Source organism: Rana temporaria, chromosome 11 (assembly GCF_905171775.1).
Source record: "Rana temporaria chromosome 11, aRanTem1.1, whole genome shotgun sequence".
Classification (NCBI taxonomy): domain Eukaryota; kingdom Metazoa; phylum Chordata; class Amphibia; order Anura; family Ranidae; genus Rana; species Rana temporaria.
This window is the reverse complement of record NC_053499.1, coordinates 82,968,582-82,989,629: the sequence shown is the minus strand read 5'-3', so window position 1 is coordinate 82,989,629 and position 21,048 is coordinate 82,968,582. Positions and strand designations below refer to the sequence as shown.

The 21,048-nt window shown below is 46.9% G+C and overlaps 1 protein-coding gene across 1 annotated transcript in view; it reads left to right on the top strand.

Moving 5' to 3' along the window:
• Positions 1–21,048, top strand: part of SLC6A2 (solute carrier family 6 member 2) — an 821,078-nt gene that overhangs the window by 703,029 nt on the left and 97,001 nt on the right. The window lies entirely within an intron of this gene.

The window sequence follows — 21,048 nt, the reverse complement described above, 5'->3', positions numbered from 1 at the left end:
GTCTGGTATGGATATTTGGGGGGACCCCACGCTTTATTTTTTTATTTTTAATGAATGAATCATCTCTGAATTGCCAGAGCCGACAATACATTAGAGCCGCAAAGCCGATTTTAAATGCCTTTTTTTCTTTCAGAAATGACACTTTGTGCAGGGACAGTTCTATGTACGGGAAACATGCGCTTTTTCACATGCTGACTTTACACCCCCCCCCTAGGTACGAAATTTAAAGTAATATTACACTTTTATTGTTTCACTTTTAGCATTATTAAATTCACTGCTCCTGAAAAAACGGCCGTTTTTAAAACTTTTTTTTGCATTGATACATGTCCCCTGGGGCAGGACCCGGGTCCCCAAACACTTTTTTAGGACAATAAGTTGCATATTAGCCTTTAAAATTAACACTTTAGATTTCAAATGTTCGAGTCCCATAGACTTTAACGGGGTTCTAAAGTTCACACGAACATTTGGTGTGTTCGCAAGTTCTGATGCGAGCCGAACAGGGGAGTGTTCGGCTCATCCTTACTTGCCGTTCCTCCTAATTGCGGGGTGGCAGGTGGCACTGTCACTACAGAGGTGGATGAAGAGGCCGAGAGGCCAGAGACTAAAGCAGAAGAGGAAGCAGGAGGAGCCAGAGACCTTTCTTGGTTTTTGAGGTGTCTACTCCACTGCAGCTCGTGCCTTGCACTTGGATGCCTGGTCATGCTCTCAGGTTTAGAATGTCTATGCCTCGCTTCAGGCTCTGATTGCACAGCGTGCAAACCACTCGTGTCTTGTCATCAGCACATTGTGTGAAGAACTGCCATGCTAGGGAACTCCTTGGACCTGGCTTTGGTGTGCTCGGTCCCTTGCTGCGTTGGGCAGTAGCAGGCGTACTGTCTAGGGGACGGACGCTCCGCTTTGGCACCCTGCTCCCTCTTCTGCTGTGCTGGTGGCTCTGTGCGACCACCGCCTCTTCCTCCGAACTACATGGGTCACCTGCATGAGGTTGATTCCATGTGGGGTCGAGGACCTCATCGTCCACCACATCATCTTCCACCCAGTCTTCACCACTGCCCTCCTTGTCGGTCTGCACAATTGCGAAAGCAGCAGCAGTTGGCAACTGTGTTTCTTCATCTTCCGAGACGTGCTGTGATGGTCCCCCCATGTACTCATCTTGAAACATAAGTGGTTGGGCATTGGTGCACTCAATCTCTTCCACTTCTGGGGCAGGGCTAGGTGGATGGCCCTGGGAAACCATGCTAACAGAGTCATCAACAAGCAGAAGAGACTGCTGCATGATTTGGGGCTCAGACTGCTTGGCTGATTTGCAAGGGGGTGAGGTGAAAGATTGATGGACATCGGCTGCAGGTGCCAACTCTGATCTTTCAGCACAAGACTGGTTGGGAGACAATGTGAAGGCACTGTCAGCAACCCAATCTACTATTGCCTGTTCTGCTCCAGGCCTCAACATTCGTAGAGCCGAATTAGGCCCCACCAAATACCGCTGCAGGCTCTTTCGCCTACTCGCACCTGAGAAAGGTGTTTCACTTGTGCGTGTAGCTGGCACAGATCGACCACGTCCTCTCCCTGTAACAGGAGCTCCACCAGTAGCACCACGACCGCTGCCACGTTCCTTATTTGACGTTCTCCTCATATTTCTCAAATGTAGGATCTTGCCTTAAATGGGTGTTTTTTGAATAGAACAATAGAAAAACACTCGCTAAAGTGTTTATCTCACACCTACAGATATGCAGGAAACGCAGCAAAAAAAAAATTATTTGGCCAAAATATTTTTTTTTGAATAGCACAATAGAAAACAGTATATCAAGTGTGTATCTCACACGTACAGATATGCAGGCACGACTGCAAACACTGGAGGAAAAACTGTAAAATATATTTCTCTTCCGTTCATAGACAGACACAGCATCCTTGACAGTAGGGTTATGCACCTTCCTTCCAGGAGAGACTTAGGCAGAAATTGACAGCACTTAAAACGTTAAAACCTTTCCTAAGTGCCGCACATCCCAGGGGGCGTGGCTCCACAGGTATAACCCACACCCTGCTCTAGCAGCCCCAGTTTTTTTCTGCCTAACGACAGGAGAGGCAGGCACTCTCTGGAGTCCTGTACTCTGGAGTTTTTTTCTTGCGATTTTTCTCGCTTTTATTTTTTTGTTCCTGCATTTTTGAATCCTGTGATTCTTCTATCAACAGCCGACTGGGTGACAGGCTGGGTCCTCGACTCTTGTAGTCCCCCCATGTTCGGCCATCGAGCGTGTGCCGGCCCTCAGCTCAGCTTTGGGACGTCCACGACAGGCCCCGTTGCTCCAGGGGCGGCCGGGGAACTTCGGTTCTAGGGCACACATATGACCGGTCTTTTATGGCTTTGTCACAGTGTGTCTGGTGACAGCCATGCCGTTTAGCGGACATTGGATCTGTCTGGGATACCTCCAGCCGGTGGTCGCAGGACGGGTAAGTAGTGGCCCCTTGCTCAGGTAAGTGGTCTGGCTGGAATTGTTCCCTTGGGAGGTCGACTGAGGGCTTGCCCTGAGTTCCTCTCTCCCTTATTTTTCCTCTCCCTCCTTTCCCATTGGGGCGGCTGTGTAGGGGGGGTTTTCTGGGGTCTCATGTATACCCAGACCCATGTGTGTAGCGGAGGCTGTGTGTTGTCACTGCAGGGGGCTGTGGTGTTCACTACAGGGCTTTTTCTGTGTGCTGGGATGTGTTTTTTGTGCTGGCTGTTCCCTGTGTCACTGTCTTTTTAAATGCTGCGTCATGGCGGCCATTTTCCCGGAGCCACACTCTATATAGCTCGGCGGCCATTTTTGTGTGGTCCTAGGCTGTTTTTTTGATTGTTCGGCAGCCATCTTGCTTTTTCGTTCGGCCTCTTGTGACGGCTCTGGCGCTGCAAAAAAGACCGCGAATGTGTCTGAGGAGAGACAGACGCAGCACTGCACGGCTAATTAGCACACCTTGTCCTTCACAGACCGCGCTGCACCAGGAGGGTTGGTGAGTCCCAGGGGCCCCCATACTCTGTACTAGCAGCCAGGAGGTGACCAGTGTTTTTTTTCCTGCTTTGCAGTGAGGGTGACACAGCGCAGGGTGACACAGCGCTGGCTAGTTAACCCTTGACGCCCCTCCCCCTGCCACATCTGTTGAGGCAATGTCGGCTGTCCTGGAGTCCTTTCTTACCAGGTTTGAAGCGGCTAGTGCCCGGATGGGGGGTAAAAAGCGCCCCCTCCCTAAGCCTGCTTCTGGGGATATCTCTGACACAGAATCTGATAATGCTTTTGCTGCTTCTGGTTCTGTAATGTCAGTGGATGTGGGCTTAACCCACATGGACAGTGAGGATGATTTTGCTGCAGAGTCAGCTGCTGACAAGGAATTTATTGGAGCTTTTATTTCTGCGGTGCGTGAGACTCTAAATATTGAGGATGTGGCGGAGACACCAGCCGTGTCAGTCCCTTTTGGGTTCCGCATACCGCCACGCACCGCTAAAGTGTTTCCTTGTGTTCCTTATCTGGACAATATGTTGTACAAGGAATGGGATACACCGCAAAAAGTTTTTACCATTCCAAAAAACTTTGCAACCCGTTACCCCCTTGAGGAAGGCTTTTTGAAAAAGTGGGTCTCTCCTCCGTCAGTGGACCCTCCCGTGTCCAGACTGAGCAAGGCTACCACGTTGCCTGTGGAAGGGGCTCCTGCATTTAAGGACCCTGCTGATAGGAGAGTAGAGGCTGTGGCCCTCTCCCTATTCACAGTGGTGGGTTCAGCGGTGAGGCCGACTCTGGCCGGGTCTCTGGTGGCGCAGACCCTGACTGAAAGGGCGAAGCTCCTACTGCAGGAGCTGGAAGAACGAGACGCTTCCGAGTCCTATAGGGATCTGGCTGAACAATTGGTTCAGGGTCTAAAATTTCTCTGCGAGGCGGCCATGGATACGATACCTTTGCTTTCCAGGGCATCCGTCTATGCGGTGGTTTTGCGCCGCCTTGTGTGGCTGAAATGCTGGTCGGCTGACCAGTCCTCTAAGAAGGCTTTGGTGGATTTGCCCTTTAAGGGTGACCGGCTTTTTGGGGCTTCCCTGGATGATATCATTAAGGATGCCACGGATGGTAAAAGCACGCTGCTCCCACAGTCTGGGAAGGGTAAAGAGCCTCGCCGCAAGCGAGGCCCTACTTTTACTACCCCTAAGCGTTTTTTTTCGTGCGCCCAGCACGGTAGGAAAGGGTCCGCAAGGTGCAAAAGCCCCCGCTGCGGGGCGAAAGCGCACCTGGTTCAACAAACCCAACAAGCCTACGGACAAACCTGCCTCCGCATGAAGGTCTGCCCCTGCCCAGGTTTCGGGTGGGGGGACGACTTTGCAAATTCGCGGATCGGTGGAAGTCCCTTCTGTCCGACCGTTGGGTTTGCGAAGTGGTTTCCTCGGGGTACAAGATAGAGTTTCTCTCTTGTCCTCCAAACAGATTTTTTCCTTCCAACCTCCAGCTTCCTCCGGTTCGCCGGCAGGCCCTGTCAGGAGCTGTCCAGGATCTTCTGGACAGGGGGGTGATTGTGCCGGTTCCCTCGCAGGAACGGTTTCAGGGGTTTTACTCCAATCTTTTCGTAGTCCCCAAGAAGGAAGGGGTTCGCCCTATCCTGGACCTCAAGGCCCTCAATTGCTTTGTCAAGGTGAAAAAATTCAGGATGGACTCGATTCGATCAGTGATAGCGGCACTCCATCAGGGGGACTTTCTGGCGTCCTTGGATATCATGGACGCGTACCTACATGTTCCCATTTGCACAAGACACCAAAGGTTTCTGCGCTTTGCGATCGGAGAGGATCACTTTCAATTTGTGGCCCTCCCGTTCGGTCTGGCTTCGGCACCTCGGGTTTTCACCAAGGTGCTCGCCCCGATACTGGCCCTGCTGAGGCAGCGAGGGATCGCTATCTTGGGATATCTGGACGACCTTCTCCTGAGAGCTTCCTCAGGCTCAAAATTAGAGGAGGATGTGTCTATCACGTGTCAGACTCTCCAAGAGTTCGGCTGGCTTCTGAATCTCCAGAAGTCAGTGTTGGTTCCATCCCAGAGACTGGAATACCTGGGACTAGTCCTGGATTCTGTGGAGGCGAGATTGTTTCTCCCATCGGAGAAACTGAAGACACTGCAATCTGCAGTGAGACAGTTGTCGACCCAGAAGTGGTCATCTCTTCGCTTCTGCATGAGGGTTCTGGGTCTGATGGTGGCCTCCTTCGAGGCGGTTCCGTATGCCCAATTTCACACCAGGGAACTACAGAAAGAGATTCTGTCACATTGGGACAAGCTCCCGTCTTCTCTGGATTACCAGATTCGGTTGAGCCATCTGGCCAAGTCTTCCCTGGTGTGGTGGCTGACGTCTCCGGTGCTTCGGACCAGGAAGTCGTTTCTGCCGTGCCGCTGGACAGTGGTCACGACGGATGCCAGCCTTTCCGGCTGGGGGGGTGTTTGGGGCACTCAATCTGCCCAGGGGCGATGGACTCAGGAGGAGTCCCAACTGCCGATCAATATTCTGGAGCTCCGTGCAATCAAGCTGTGCCTTGCCAGGTGGTCCCTGGAGCTGCAAGACCGACCGGTCAGGATCCAGTCCGACAACGCCACGGCCGTGGCGTACGTCAATCATCAGGGCGGCACAAGGAGCTCGGCTGCAGCGACGGAGGTCACACACATCCTTCGGTGGGCCGAAAGGTCCGTTCCGGCTCTGTCGGCCGTGTTAATTCCGGGAGTCCAGAATTGGCAAGCCGATTTCCTAAGTCGCACAACTCTGGATCAAGGGGAGTGGTCTCTCCACCCGGAGGTCTTTCAGGGTCTGTGCCAAAAATGGGGCACTCCAGACGTGGACCTTCTAGCGTCCCGTCTCAACCGAAAGGTGCCACGATTCATGGCCAGGTCAAGAGACCCGTGGGCGGACGCGTCGGATGCGTTGGTGACTCCTTGGGGTCACTATCGCCTGATTTACGCTTTCCCTCCTCTGAAGCTCCTCCCTCGCCTGCTGTGCAGGGTGGAAGCCGAAGGGATTCCAACAATCCTGATCGCCCCAGACTGGCCGCGCTGCTCTTGGTACGTGGACCTGGTACGTCTGGTGGCAGACGCCCCCTGGTGTCTACCCCTGAGAGAAGATCTCCTGTCACAGGGTCCGATCTTCCATCCTGCTTTACAGTCGCTGGCTTTAACGGCGTGGCTGTTGAGAGCCAGGTACTGAAGGACCGGGGCCTGTCGGGCCCGGTGATCTCTACCATGCTGCGCGCACGGAAGTCTACTTCACAAAAGATTTACCATCGTACGTGGAAGGCCTACATCTCTATGTGTGAAGAGATGAAGTGGCACCCTCGTACATACGTGGTGTCCCGGATTCTGCTGTTCTTACAACGGGGAGTGGATCAGGCTCTCGCCTTGAGCACGGTCAAGAGTCAGATTTCTGCTCTGGCTGTTTACTTTCAGTAACCCCCAGTGGCGTCTCCAGCTTTCATATTTAGGGGGGCACATGGGGGGACAGGGACAAAAAATATTAAAAGCCAGCAGCTACAAATACTGCAGCTGCTGACTTTTAATATTAGCACACTTACCTGTCCTGGAGTCCAGCGCCATCCACAGCAGAAGACGAGCGATCGCTCGTCACTCTGCTGCCCCCTCGCAATCCTTCTCTGTTGACACGCTGATCGGGATGTGATTGTGATCCAGGTGATGCTCCCATTCAGATCTAATAAACACAGTATTAATTAGCTTCAAGAGTACAGATATATATATATATATATATATATATATATATATATATATATAAAATCAACCGTATGTTCAGCAGCCACGTGGACTCTATGCCTGTAAAGTGTGGGCTTTGATCAATAAAATCTCTGATATTTAACACTAGGATTTGACTAGGAGCATCACCTGGATTGCATCACGATCAGCATGTCAGAGAAGGCTCCACTGCTGCTAAGAAACCTGCAGGGAGCTCAACTGTCTACAACCAATAGAGATGGGCTCGGGTGTGTTTGAAATCCCACATGCCCAATCCCACCAGGAAGCCAACACTCCACAGTACTAATCACAGGCAGTGAGACATTTCCTGATCTGTGCAGCTACGGACCGGGAAATGTCTCCCTGCCTGTGATTAGCACTGTGCAGTGTGGGCTTCCTGGCAGGCTCTGGCATGTGAAATTTTGAACATGCCCAGCCCATCTCTAACAACAAATTGTGCTGGCCCTCCTGTACATCAGCCCCATAAAGTAACCAGCACTGGGTTCCAATGTGCTGCCGCTGCTGCCAAGGAGACAGAGACCAGCGCTATGAATAGCCGAGAGAGGACAGCAACTCTGGTTGTTCCACCACTGGTCCACACTGGGAGGATTCCCCCATCCACCTATAATGTGTAGATGGGGGAATTGGATCATTTCTTTTTTTCCCATTCAACCTAATAGCTGAATGAAAAAAGTGATCAATGTATGGGCTGCCTAAGAGCTAAGACCAGCCATAGACAGTTTAAATCTCAGCTGGTTCAGCAGGAACTGGCTGAGATTTGAACCATTAATGAGCAGATTCTCTTATGATTATCCCTAGTGGTTGCTATAGCCACTAGTGATAATCACTGTTTGTCGGGAGAATACAATTGCTGGGCAGGAGGGATATTCCCCTGTCACCACTGTCTGTGTTGATGGGGGAATCATGCAAGGTTCTTTCCTGCAATCTGTGGATGCGGGAAAGAAATTTGAACCGTATATTACCTGCCTAACTGAAAGTGAAAGTAAATTGTGAATGTCTTGAAAGAACAGGAGAGGGGGAGGGAGACAGATGGGGGAGAGAAGGGATGGAGATAATGCAGTTCAGTGATTACAGTGTACTGCAGTCTGCAGTGCACACACTTACCCACAGTCCAGGTTAGAATCTCAGGCATCATTCACACACAGCCAGGAATGCTGCTGATTTTCATATTTCCTGCCCACACATCCCCTCTCTTCAGATACAGCACACCGGGATAGTGTGGGTGGGACTGAAAGGAGGAGGAGGAGCTGTATTCCTCCCTGCTCGTATATGAGGAGAGTGAGGGAGGGTGGCTGGACTCGTCGGGCTGTGAAAGAGTGTCATAGACTGACACTTGGCTCAGCTTGCAGTCACCACTCTCGGAATTTACAGGCTGGTTCTCCTGTCCAAAGGACGGGAGAAATCAGTCTGTTTTTTCAGTAACTGAGATAAAGGCTTGTGGCCCCCCTCTCCCACCCCCCCCCACAGTGCTCATGGAGTCCTTTCTGCAACTCGCTCTTCTCCGTTCTCCGTGCCAATGAGGATGCAGGGGAAGGAGCAGATTGGGCGGCTGTGGTTGTGTGAGCGCTCGCATTATGCAGTGTCGGCAAGCAGAGGGAAGGGGAGGAATCCCTCGCAGAGCTTACTGGGGACTGTTACTCCAGCAGCAGCCCGAGCAAAATGCAAAAAAAAAACATTTTTTTTTTGGGGGGGGGCACATGGTGGGCACAGCATAATGTTGGGGGGGTCAGGGCCCCCTCTGGTCCCTCCTAGGGACGCCATTTGCGACCCCTGGCGGCGCACTCTTTGATTCGCGCGTTTGTGCAGGGGGTCCGCCATGTGGCCCCACCGGTGCGCCCTCCACTGCCCACATGGGACTTGAATTTGGTCCTCTCTGTGCTTCAGCGAGCTCCTTTTGAGGACATCCGGAAGATCCCCTTGTTGACTCTGTCACAAAAGGTGTTTTTTCTGGTAGCTATTACCTCTATCAGACGCGTTTCTAAACTGGCGGACTTGGTCATCCATCAGGATAAGGCGGTGCTGCGTCCGCAGCCGTCTTTTCTTCCAAAGGTCGTTTCGGCCTTTCACATTAATGAGGACATCGTTCTTCCATCATTATGTCCTCAGCCGAAAAACCAGAAGGAGGCCACTTTACATTCTCTGGATGTAGTTCGGGCCCTTCGAGTTTACTTATCGGCGACGGCTCCGTTCCGGAAGTCGGACTCACTGTTCGTGTCGGAGTCTGGTCCCAGAAAGGTTCTGGCAGTCTCGTTGGCCACCATTTCCAGGTGGATCCGACAGGTTGTGCTTCAGGCCTATGCCCTGAGGGGGCGGGCGCCTCCTTTTCGGGTCACGGCGCATTCGACCAGGGCGATCGGTGCCTCTTGGGCTTTCCGACATCAAGCCTCTGTGTTACAGGTGTGTAAGGCAGCGACCTGGTCGTCGGTCCACACCTTTTCAAAGTTTTACAAGGTGGATGTGAGTGCATCTTCTGATGCCTCCTTCGGCCGCAGGGTGTTACAGACGGCAGTTTAAGGTTGGAGTTCCTCCGTTGAGTAACTCCGTTTTGTTTGGGGTGAAGCTTGGTTTGCTGTGTTGTTTGTTCCCACCCCTCGAAATATTTTTGACACTGCTTGGGGACGTCCCTACTGTCAAGGATGCTGTGTCCGTCTATGAACGGAAGAGAAAATAGGATTTTTGTACTCACCGTAAAATCCATTTCTCTGAGTTCATAGACGGACACAGCACCCACCCCTCCTTTGATTGTACTGCTCGTTACGAACTGGGGCTGCTAGAGCAGGGTGTGGGTTATACCTGGGGAGCCACGCCCCCTGGGAGGTGCGGCACTTAGGAAAGGTTTTAATGCTTTAAGTGCTGTAAATTTCTGCCTAAGTCTCTCCTGGAAGGAAGGTGCATAACCCTACTGTCAAGGATGCTGTGTCCGTCTATGAACTCAGAGAAATGGATTTTACGGTGAGTACAAAAATCCTATTTTTTTTGCCCTAAATGGGTGTTTTTTGAATAGAACAATAGAAGTACACTAGCTAAAGTGTTTATCTCACACCTACAGATATGCAGGAAACACACCAAAAAAAAAAATATTTTCCCAAAATATTATTTTTTTAATAACACAATAGAAAACAGTATGTCAAGTGTGTATCTCACACGTACAGATATGCAGGCAAGACTGCAAACACTGGAGGAAAAAAAATGTAAAATATATTTTTTTGCCCTAAATGGGTGTTTTTTTAGTAGAACAATAGAAGAACACTAGCTAAAGTGTTTATCTTCACCACGAAACACTGCAAACACTAGAGGAAACACTGCAAAATATATATTTTTGCCCTAAATGGGTGATTTTTGAATAGAACAATAGAAGAACACTGGCTAAAGTGTTTATCTCACACGTACAGATATGGAGGAAACACTGCAAACACTGGAGGAAACACTGCAAAAAAAAATTTCTCCCTAAATGGATGTTTTTTGAATAGCACAATAGAAAAAAAAGTATATAAAGGGTGTATTTCACAGTAACATATGCAGTGCTGGTGTAATATGATTTGTGAAGCAGGACTGACTCCTATATATTTCTCTCCCTATAAGCACAATCGGGAACCTTTCCCTAAAGTATCTAATGCAGAGTATCTCACAGGAACATATGCAGTGCTAGTGCAATATGCAGAGTATCTCACAGGAACATATGCAGTGCTGCTGCAATATGCAGAGTATCTCACAGGAACATATGCAGTGATGCTGCAATTTGATTTGTGAAGCAGGACTGACTCCTATATATTTCTCTCCCTATAAGAAAAATCGGGAACCTTTCCCTAAAGTATCTAATGCAGAGTATCTCACAGGAACATAAGCAGCGCTGGTTGCAGTCTGACTCCTATCTAATTCTCTCCCTCAGATCAGATTAGCAGCAGCCTTTCCCTACCCTATCTAAAGCAGAGTGACAAGCTGTGCTATGTCCCTCTAGCTTATATAGAGTCTGGGTCACATGCTGCACTGGCCAATCATAGCCATGCCATTAGTAGGCATGGCTGTGATGGCTTCTTAGTCACAGGAGTAAAACAAATGGTGATTGGCTGCCCTGCAGCCCGCCATTACATTGCCGAACACCGGACCCGAACCCAAATTTACAGCAAATTGTTCGGGTTCGGGTACAAAAAACCCAAATGTCCGAACCAAACCCTATTTAGATTAAAATAAATATATTATGGGTGAATTTGAGTAAATAATCTCTGAAACATATAGTCTTGGCAACCGTTTGTTAGAGGAAACGCGACACTCTTCGGCCGCGAGTGACGCCACGCAGCTCCGGCTGGACCGCAAGCGTGCATAGCAGCTTGCACCACTTGGCGGAACGTGGAGGCTGGGCTCATACGAACATCCCATACCAGGTTTTGAAGCCAACCCAGCCACCCAGACCAAGAGAGGAGGCATATTTCTTTCTGTACATGCGATCTGAATTCCAAAGTTTGTGAGTGCAACCCTCTACCTTTGATTTTGCATTTTAATCATTTAAACCGGTATCACACTAGGGCAGTTGTGCGCTCTCTCTTCCTTTGTATGTTTCAGATTTTAGTCCGCCACCCAGTGGATTTTTAAGAGAGCTGCAGCACCTAGGGCAAGAGAACCATAACATAAGCCTCGTACGCACGCTCGGTTTTCTCGGCAAGAACCAGCAGGAAAACTGCTGGCAGAGCTTTCTCGAGTAAACTGTGCGTGTGTACGAGGCTTTGAGGGTTCTCATCAAGAGAACTGCCCAGAATCTAGACAAGAAAAATAGAGAACCTGCTCTCTATTTTCTCGTCTTGATTCTCTGCAGTGTTTTCCTGCCAAGAAACCCTAGCGCCTGCCGCCGTGGAAACCCGTGTATGCTCGAAATGACTTTGACGCATGCACGGTAGCTTCCAAGGCATAGGTAGGGTGTAGCAAGATGGCGGCAATGGCATCAAATGTGACGAGCGCATGCTCGTTATAGTCGATGACTTTACCGCGTTTGTGCCATTCAAAAGAGCGGCAGTTCTTTTGAATGGAGTGTGTGTACACTCAGCCGGCAAGAGAATCTTGCCAAGAATCTCGCAGGAAAAAAAACATATTTTTTCCTGACGAGATTCTGGCCCGTGTGTACAGGGCTATAGACTGAAAATAATGAAGAGGTGTCTGGTCTGCGCTGATTGTTTTTTGTGTGTTTGGACTGTTTTAGTTTTGGGTACCAGATAGCAGCAACCCATAACCCAACTCATGTGCAGTCTACCCTGTGCTTTAAATTCATCCTAATAATTTTTTATTCATTTGTTTACTCTTTGTATGCTGTTTTTGTTTTTTATATATATGGTTGTTTTATTTTTTATACATATATATATGTGTATATATATATATATATATATATATATATATATAATTTTTTTAATAGGGTAGGGAAAGAGCTACAGAATTTGGTTCTGAAAAGGAAACAAATTAAATTGAGTTTGCTGAATGAAGAAATTCAATCACTACAGACGAAATTAGAGCCAATTAAGGAAACCAGTTTATTTAAGGATTTTAATGACAATATGAAAAAGAAATTAGAGAAAATAGACAAAGACGTTCAAAAAAGGACGGTTAAGAAATTTAACCGAGATTCTGAGGATTTTAAAACTAATAAGATTTATGCTTGGCAAAGTGTAGGGATGGTCAATGTTGTTATTGAGGGAGGAGTGGCTGCAAATGCTCAGCAGACACCCAGGAACGAGAGAGAGAGTCATCAATACAGTCAATAAACACCAGTCTCCCCGAACTCCCCAATTATATGGTAGGAAGGATTATTATAATTATCCTCCACAGCATGACTATCAACCTTATCATCACCATCCTCCCCCTGACTATTACCCAGGCTCGGAACATGTATATACGACCAATAGATTCCAACCTCTGACAGAGGGATACTATGGCAACCAATATACTCAACAGCCTTTTTTAGGACATCGGGGGAGGGGAGGAAGAGGCGGCACTCCGAAGAGGAAACCATACCATATGAACAACAAAAATGGGGACAGGAATGTCAACCAGAACCCTCCACAGAGGGAACGAGAATCTTACCCAAGATAAACAGAGGCTGTAGAGCAGGTCGACGGAAACAATCCCAAAAAAACGGCCTCGGGATGTCTGACTACAGGGATCTACAATTTAAGTAAAGTCACATTGAGCTCTAATGAACTTAATGTCCTGAATACAGGTCTCAAATGTGCCCCAAGAAGAACGATGAATAAGTTCAATGTCTATATAGACACGCACAAATTCATCCTAAAATTAAATATGAAAAAGTATTTCCTCAGCCACCCAGTAACATCCACCATGAAAAGTAATGTTGTGCAAACAAAGGTGGACAGTGGTCTTAAAAATAAATCCCTGTTCAACCCCCAAGTAACCAATAATCACTTCATTGAAGTTTTCAAGCAATCAGTGCTGAAAGATATTGAAGAACTCCCTTTGAAGAAAGGAGTGAATCCTCAATATATCAAGGAAGGCATTAAATCGCTGGAGGAAAGGAAGAATATCGTCATCCGTCCAGCGGACAAAGGAGGAGGGGTTGTAGTGTTAGACAAGGATTTTTATCACACCCAACTAGTTCAGTTGTTGGGTGATACCACTACATATAAGAAATTAGGGTCAGACCCCACTGAACCTTACAAAATGCAGCTTGATGCTCTGATCGAATGGGGGTACTACACTGGGGCCTTAAATCTGAAGGAGAGAAAATATTTGGCACCTTCGTATTGTAGAATACCAGTAATTTATACACTGCCCAAGATTCACAAAAATGAAAACATTCCACCTGCCCGACCCATTGTTAATGGCTCCCAATGATGGTGGCTTCACATGTGGACTCTCTGATCAGAAGTGCATTCTTTGATCAAAAGTGCCGGAGTTAAAAACCAGGAGTTGGCTATTATCTGCTTCTGCTTGCAGATTTTTTTTCCCCTCTTTTTCTCTGACACTTTTTAAACAGCTTTTTTTCTTTTTCCTTTCTGCTAATTAAGGGGAGGGTTTAATTGTTCACAGGTGTGGGTTTGTTTACAGGTCTTCACAGGTGAGTATAAAGTGGCTGTACAAGCTCCTAGAGGAGCTGGCTCCCAATGATGGTGGCTTCACATGTGGACTCTCTGATCAGAAGTGCATTCTTTGATCAAAAGTGCCGGAGTTAAAAACCAGGAGTTTGAAACAGGAGGTAAGACAGGAGTCTTCATTATTATTTTTTTTCAATCACTGATCCAGAACAAGCTTGCAGCTAATAAAGTTGGAACTCTTGCTATATAGATTCAGCGGTGCAGCAGACGCTCTCATCTTAGTCTGCTCACCCCAGGGATAGTGAGAGCAGGACGCTCTCAAACGAGTCGGCTCTCCCCAGGGATAGTGCAGCCAGGCAGGGTCCTCCCAGCTCTCGGCTGCTGCAGACACAGCACAAAAAAAACAGGACTAAGACCCCACACCCCCTAGCCAATTGATCCAGGGTTGCACCGATCGCCGTTAAGGGGTCAGGAAGGAATTTTTTCCCCCGATCGCTGCAGATTGGCACAGCACGCCTGGGGTTTTTCGCCTTCCTCTGGACCAATTGGGGAGAGAAGACTCAACGAGTGACGGCTTACTTGGACAGTCTTCCACCCATCACGTCCGGCGTCTCGCGGCTCTTCCCGCATCCGCGCCAGACCAGGCCTCATTCGCGGCCGCCGCAATTAGGAAAGACTGACGACAATGTGACTGGCGACAATGGCTAATCTGCGATACTCTGCGGACTCTATTCGGGGTCTGAGACAATTCGCAACAGCATTACCAGCCGTCACCAAAAAGGCCTTAAAAATAGAGCAACTTTTGAGATTCGATCGACGATCGACCATCAAAAATGTAAACTATTTAACCCAGCTCAAGCACATATCATGTGCTTTGATCAACACAAGATCGGCAGTAAAACACTGATTAGAAATCCAAGATTTCTTACTACAAAACGATCTAGACTGCCTCTTTATTACAGAAAGCTGGCTCTCAGACGACTGCAACACCATTCTCGGAGAATTGGTGCCAGAAAACTATTGCATTATAACGGAAAACAGAATAGGGCAAAGAGGAGGAGGCCTGGCGGTGATCCACAAGAATCACATTACAATCACTAAGCCGGTCCTTCAAAATCCTCTTCCATTCATGGAAACCCTTACTCTTCAACTTCAAACTTCCCCCCAGGAGACTGTTCACATTCTCCTCTGCTATAGGCCACCTGGGCCAAAATCGCAGTTTTTGCCATCTTTAACGGAGTTCATATCCACTTATACCCTTAACAGCAAACATCTTTTGCTGCTCGGGGACTTTAATCTGTGGGCCAACTCCGCACAGGATCCCATTGCGGACGCCTGCATCGATCACCTGGAGGGATTAGGGCTACAGCAACTTATATGCGGGCCAACACATGCTTCAGGTCACACACTCGACCTAATTTTCAGACAAAATCTGAAAATAAGCATTTTAGAAAATGAACCATTGCCATGGACAGACCACCATGCAATCAATTTCATAATCTCCAAAATTCCCCCAGTGATAAAAGCACCCAAGCCGGTGACAATACACTGGGCTAGATCTCAGAAGAAGCTCCATTCGGAACTCTTTAAATCTACCTTGGGAAACAGAATCAAAACAATCCATCCACATCAAACAGCCGCAGATACACTGGATGCCATAAACGCAGCCCTGCTACAGTCAGCCGATTTAGTAGCACCGAAACGCAAAGCCTGCATCCGAAAAAGAAAGTCTGGCTGGTTCAACAACCAGCTGTCGCTTCTGAAGCAAGAGCGCAGAAGGGCGGAAGCCGCCTGGAAAAGAAGCCCTGCAGAGGATAACCTCATCATCTACAAGGCAATAACAACACAATATTATAAAGAAATCTTCAAAGCCAAGAAACATCATTTTTCTATGGCGATTAACAGCGCCCTAAACCGCCCCCACGAACTCTTCAAGATGGTCACCCAGACCATGAATCCAGGATGTCTTGAAGTCCCCAACTCAGACACCCAAGAGTTCTGTAATGAACTATCGGATTTCTTCATCAACAAAATTGAAAGAATCCGGGAAAGCATCTTGCAAAACAATACCCCCCTCAACCCCACCGTCAATCAACCACAAAACACCCACAGAAACGCTCTACAATCAACAAAGTTCACTCTGGAACCGATCTCCATCGATACCACAAAAAATATCATTGGTGCTTTGCGGAACAGCACATCGCCCAATGATATCATCCCCACCAAACTGCTGAAGGAATGTGCCGACATCCTGGCACCACCCATCACACAGCTTATAAACCAGTCATTTAAGGAAGGCACAGTGCCATCCCTGTTGAAAGAGGGCACAATCCAGCCCATCTTGAAAAAACCTAACCTGGATCCCAAGGACCCAACTCACCGCCGTCCCATAACAGGCCTAAATGTTCTCTCCAAGATAATGGAGAAAGTAGTGGTACAACAGCTGCAACAGCATCTAGATACCCACAATCTACTGGATCCATTACAATCAGGCTTCCGTCCCGGACACGGGACAGAAACGGCCTTACTCAAAATATGGGACGATGCCCTCGAGGCCGCAGACGAAGGAGAATCTTGTCTCCTGGTTCTGCTGGACCTAAGCGCAGCCTTTGACACGGTAGACCACAAACTGTTACTGATGCGACTAGCCAAGGTAGCAGAAGTCGCAGAAGGTGATTTACCATGGTTTTTTTCCTTTCTTGAAAACCGATCACAAACAGTTAAATTGGGTTCTTTCACGTCGGAAAAGCGCACGGTGTCATGTGGAGTCCCCCAAGGATCCCCCCTGTCACCGGTGCTTTTCAACATCTATCTTCGCCCTCTCTTTGATATTATCAGTAGCCAAGAACTACTCTATCACTCTTATGCAGATGATACGCAACTGTATTTTCGCATCTGCAACAAAAAGGATCATCATCCCAGTTTAGAGAAATGTCTCTCTTTGATAGAAAACTGGATGACAAAGAGTTATCTTAAACTCAACAGTTCAAAAACAGAACTCCTTATGTTTCACGCCAGCCGAAAGAGTCAACTGGCAACAACCTGGACACCCCCGCCCATTCTGGGCCAAATCATCACCCCTAGCTCCAAAGTCAAAAGTCTCGGGGTCATCTTCGACACCTTCATGACAATGGACGCACAAATAGGGTCAGTAGTCAGCGAAGCGCACCATCTGTTGCGCCTACTACGCAGACTTATTCCATTTATCCCCAAAGAAGACGTAGCAGTCGTGGTGGGAACAATTGTGAATTCCAGACTGGACTATGCTAACGCCCTGTACCTCGGACTCCCAAAGTACCAAATCTCCCGTCTGCAAGTCGTTCAGAATACGGCTGCCAGACTGGTGACTGGGGAAAAAAAAATGGGAATCAATCTCACCTTCGTTGAGAACCCTTCACTGGCTGCCAGTAAAAGACAGAATTGCATTTAAAGCACTCTGCCTGACACATAAGTGCATCCACGGGAAGGCTCCGCAATATCTTTGCGACAAGATAGAACCTCACAATTCGAATCGCGTTCTGCGATCCACCGACCAAAATCTGGTCAGGGTACCAAAAACCAAATACAAGTCCAAAGGAGAAAGAAGGTTTGCTTTTCAGGGTCCTAGACTATGGAACGCTTTACCAACCAGCATTCGGTTGGAGGAAAACCACCTGACTTTCAGAAGACAGATCAAAACTCTGCTCTTTTGATGTCATGAGACACGAACAACTAGCGCCCAGAAGCGATTCAGTTCGCATGCGCCGCGCTTTATAAGTTTTTCATTCATTCATTCATTCATTCATTCATTAATGGGATCGGATCTGTCTCTGCCAGACTTGGAGAATATTTAGATACATTTTTGCAGCTAAGTGTACGGGACACTAAGGCATATCTGAAGGATACACCCGACCTGCTACAGTCTCTGGAGGAAGTCCGTATCAACCCAGAATCTGAAATTTCTCTAATCACGGCAGATGTAGCGTCACTTTATACTGTCATACAACACGATGACGCTGCACTGGCACTCAATTGGGCTTTGAGCAAACAAGATGACATTCCGCATGTCCAGAAGAAGTTTTTGGGACAGGTACTTGACTTCTGCATGTCCCATAAATACTTCTGGTTTGATGGTTCCTTTTTCTCCCAGCAAGTTGTCTTGGCTATGGGGGCCAAGTTTGCCCCCAGTCTCGCCAATCTTTTCATGGCTGAGTGGGAGGATAGGTAGGTCTTTCTGAATCATAGAACCCAATTGTTGTTTTACAGAAGATTTATAGACGATATTCTGTGTATATGGGAGGGATCCGAAAATGAAGCATTGGAATTTTTGAAAACACTCAATAACAACACCAACAACATCAAATTAGAGCATGTGATCAGTAATATGACGGTCAATTTTCTAGATGTCACTATTTACAGAGAAGGAGTAAGGCTGATGACTAAAGTCTTTTTTAAGCCTACTGACCGAAATAGCTACCTCTCAATCAATAGTGGTCATCATCCGGCTTGGATCCGAAATATCCCTAAAGGACAGTTCCTAAGAGTTTGACGGAACTAACGGAGAATGATGACTACTTACTACAGGCTGATATTCTGAAGTCCAAATTTGTTCAGAAAGGATATAAAGAACCGGAGATGAACAGTTTAATCCAAGAGGTAGCTCTGATACCCAGAGATCAATGCTTGAAGAAAAAAGAGGAACAACCAAGCGATAATCAACATCAATGGGGCTTCCTGTCTGGGTTTCATGCCCAATATAGGGAAATAGAGCAAATCTACAGAAACCATTGGCACATTTTGACCAAGGATAGACACTTTGCCAGCATATTACCTAGTCAACCAAGGTTTATCTATAGAAGGGCACCTAATTTTGAGAATAAGGTGGTCCATAAAATCCTAGATACTCCTGACCAGCAAGTTTTAAAAATAGATTTTAATGGGTTTTATCCATGTAGGAAATGTATCTGCTGTAGAACGGTCAAAGTACACAATAGAGGTAAACGACAGGTGACGGGAAGTGATGGCAACATTTTTCCCATTAAGGAATTCATTACCTGTAATTCCTCCTTTGTGGTGTATTTGATTTGGTGCCCCTGCGGATTGTTATACGTAGGAAGAACTAAGAGGCTTCTCAGAATACGGGTGGCCGAGCACCTAGCAAATATTAAAAAGGGATTTGATTACCACAGCGTCTCCGTACACTTTAAGGAGAAACACAATAAAGACCCTTCAGTTGCCCAATTCTGCGGTTTGGACTGTGTCTCCCCCTCTTGGAGGGGCTCCAATAGGGTGATGGACCTGTCTCAACGCGAAACGCAGTGGATCTTCTTGTTGAAAAGTCAGTTCCCGAGAGGCCTTAACATAGAATTAGATGTGAATTGCTTTATCAGCAACGCATAGCCTTTCACGTCTTTAATACTAGGTGCTTTTAGTAGGGCACTGACAGGTATCCATATTTATTTATTATATGTAGACCTATACAAATTATCCACAGGATTATTCATTTAATTTAATTTTTTGTATATATGTGCATATGTGGGTTTATATATGTATATGTGTGTATACACATATGCACATTTCTTGGAGCTGATCTCAATTTTAATATTTTATAATATTCTCTAATATTTAAAAAAAAATATTTTTAATATTTTTAAACTATTCTTTATGGGATATATAGTGGTGGGAATCCATGGATGTTTTATATTGGGGACCTAGGTTGGGGACATATGTTGGATGCAACATCCTCTGATTATACCTATATGATAGGTGCATATAATGTGGTGTTATATGCAGGGTCACTAATATTGATTTATATATGACATTAACATGCTCATTGAGATTAACACATAATGTATGCCCACGTGAGAATATATCCACATATAGTCCCAAATGTTTTTTTGGTTTCCAACATCAATGTAGCTATGATGTTAAGGTATTTTTATAATATTAAGGTTTTAACCAATGTGCACAGCTTTGTGGTCAGCATAATGTTCAATATGCTTAATACGACCCAATATGTTGTACTATATGTATTGTAGTTTAGGCACTCTTCACTGCTTATGCATGTTTGTTAAAGAGTGATGTCATGTGGTCTCGGACTCCTTGCAGCCATCCAGTACTTTATTTTAATTTAATTCAGTGGGTGTAATACACGGGTGCCGCCACTGGGGACAGCCGCCGTTTGTACTCCGCAATCTAACCTGGGACAAGAAATCCCCGCTGCTGACTGTGTGGAACACAGCAGTGATGGCAGTGTTGGCTGGGGAGGGTTTTACTGGGTGCACACAGAGCGGTCATGTGATGCTTACATGTGATCAACGCTGGGGGCATGGAGCAAGGATTCGCTGCAGCCATTGGCTGGGGACGCTCTAATTGAATGCACACTGGACGGACAGCAGATGCATACAGGGATATGTATCTGCTTGGGTGGAACCAGGCAGTATGGGACTCAGTAATGAGCGGAATTAACCCTTCCGGGACGCCGAGGCTGGATGGACACATGTGCAGCCACTTATTTTGACAAGTAAGCATATTTAAGTAGTTAGTTGTGACTTGGCAGCCACTTCCATGATTAAGTCTATACGACGAAACATGTCGGAAATTGGCAACTAAGTCACTTTACAAGTCTACCCTGAATTGGTTTGGCTAGGGAACTTGTTTAGCCAGGACAGGCATCTCAGAATTTGCATCTTTACTCCATTACACCATAAGGGTCGTGAGTACGTGCTTGGGCTGTTGTATGGTCTGCCTTGACCACTGTCATATCTGGAGAAGTTTTTTGTTCATCACCTTGACTTGCGTTTGGATTTATTCACTGCTTGATTTTCAAGTTTGTTTGTGAGTGGTTATTTTGGAGGTTTTGCATAAGATGTGTTATTAAAGTTGCTTTTACTATATCACACACTCTAAAAAGTAATTCGAGAGACCTGTTACCACCACTTAATTAAATGCATATTTCCAAGGTAAAAATTCTAATTTATTGTTTTAAATAAACTTTTTACGTTGAAAACCTATTTTAATAAGTTCTGTTGATATTATAATGTTGGAAATTATAGCAACCTAATTTTGTGTGTTGTGTACAGTCCCATTTCTGCATTCATTGATGTAAAAGGAAATTTAAGTTGTGGTAACTTAATAAAATGGACTTGGTAACTCAATTTTGTTCTAACTTGAGTTATTGCAAGTCTCCTCCCCCACCAACATAACGCAGAAAAAGCTGAGACATGTTGGAAGGAAGACCTGCTGCGGCACAGAGATATGAAAGACATTTTTAAAGGTGAAAATAA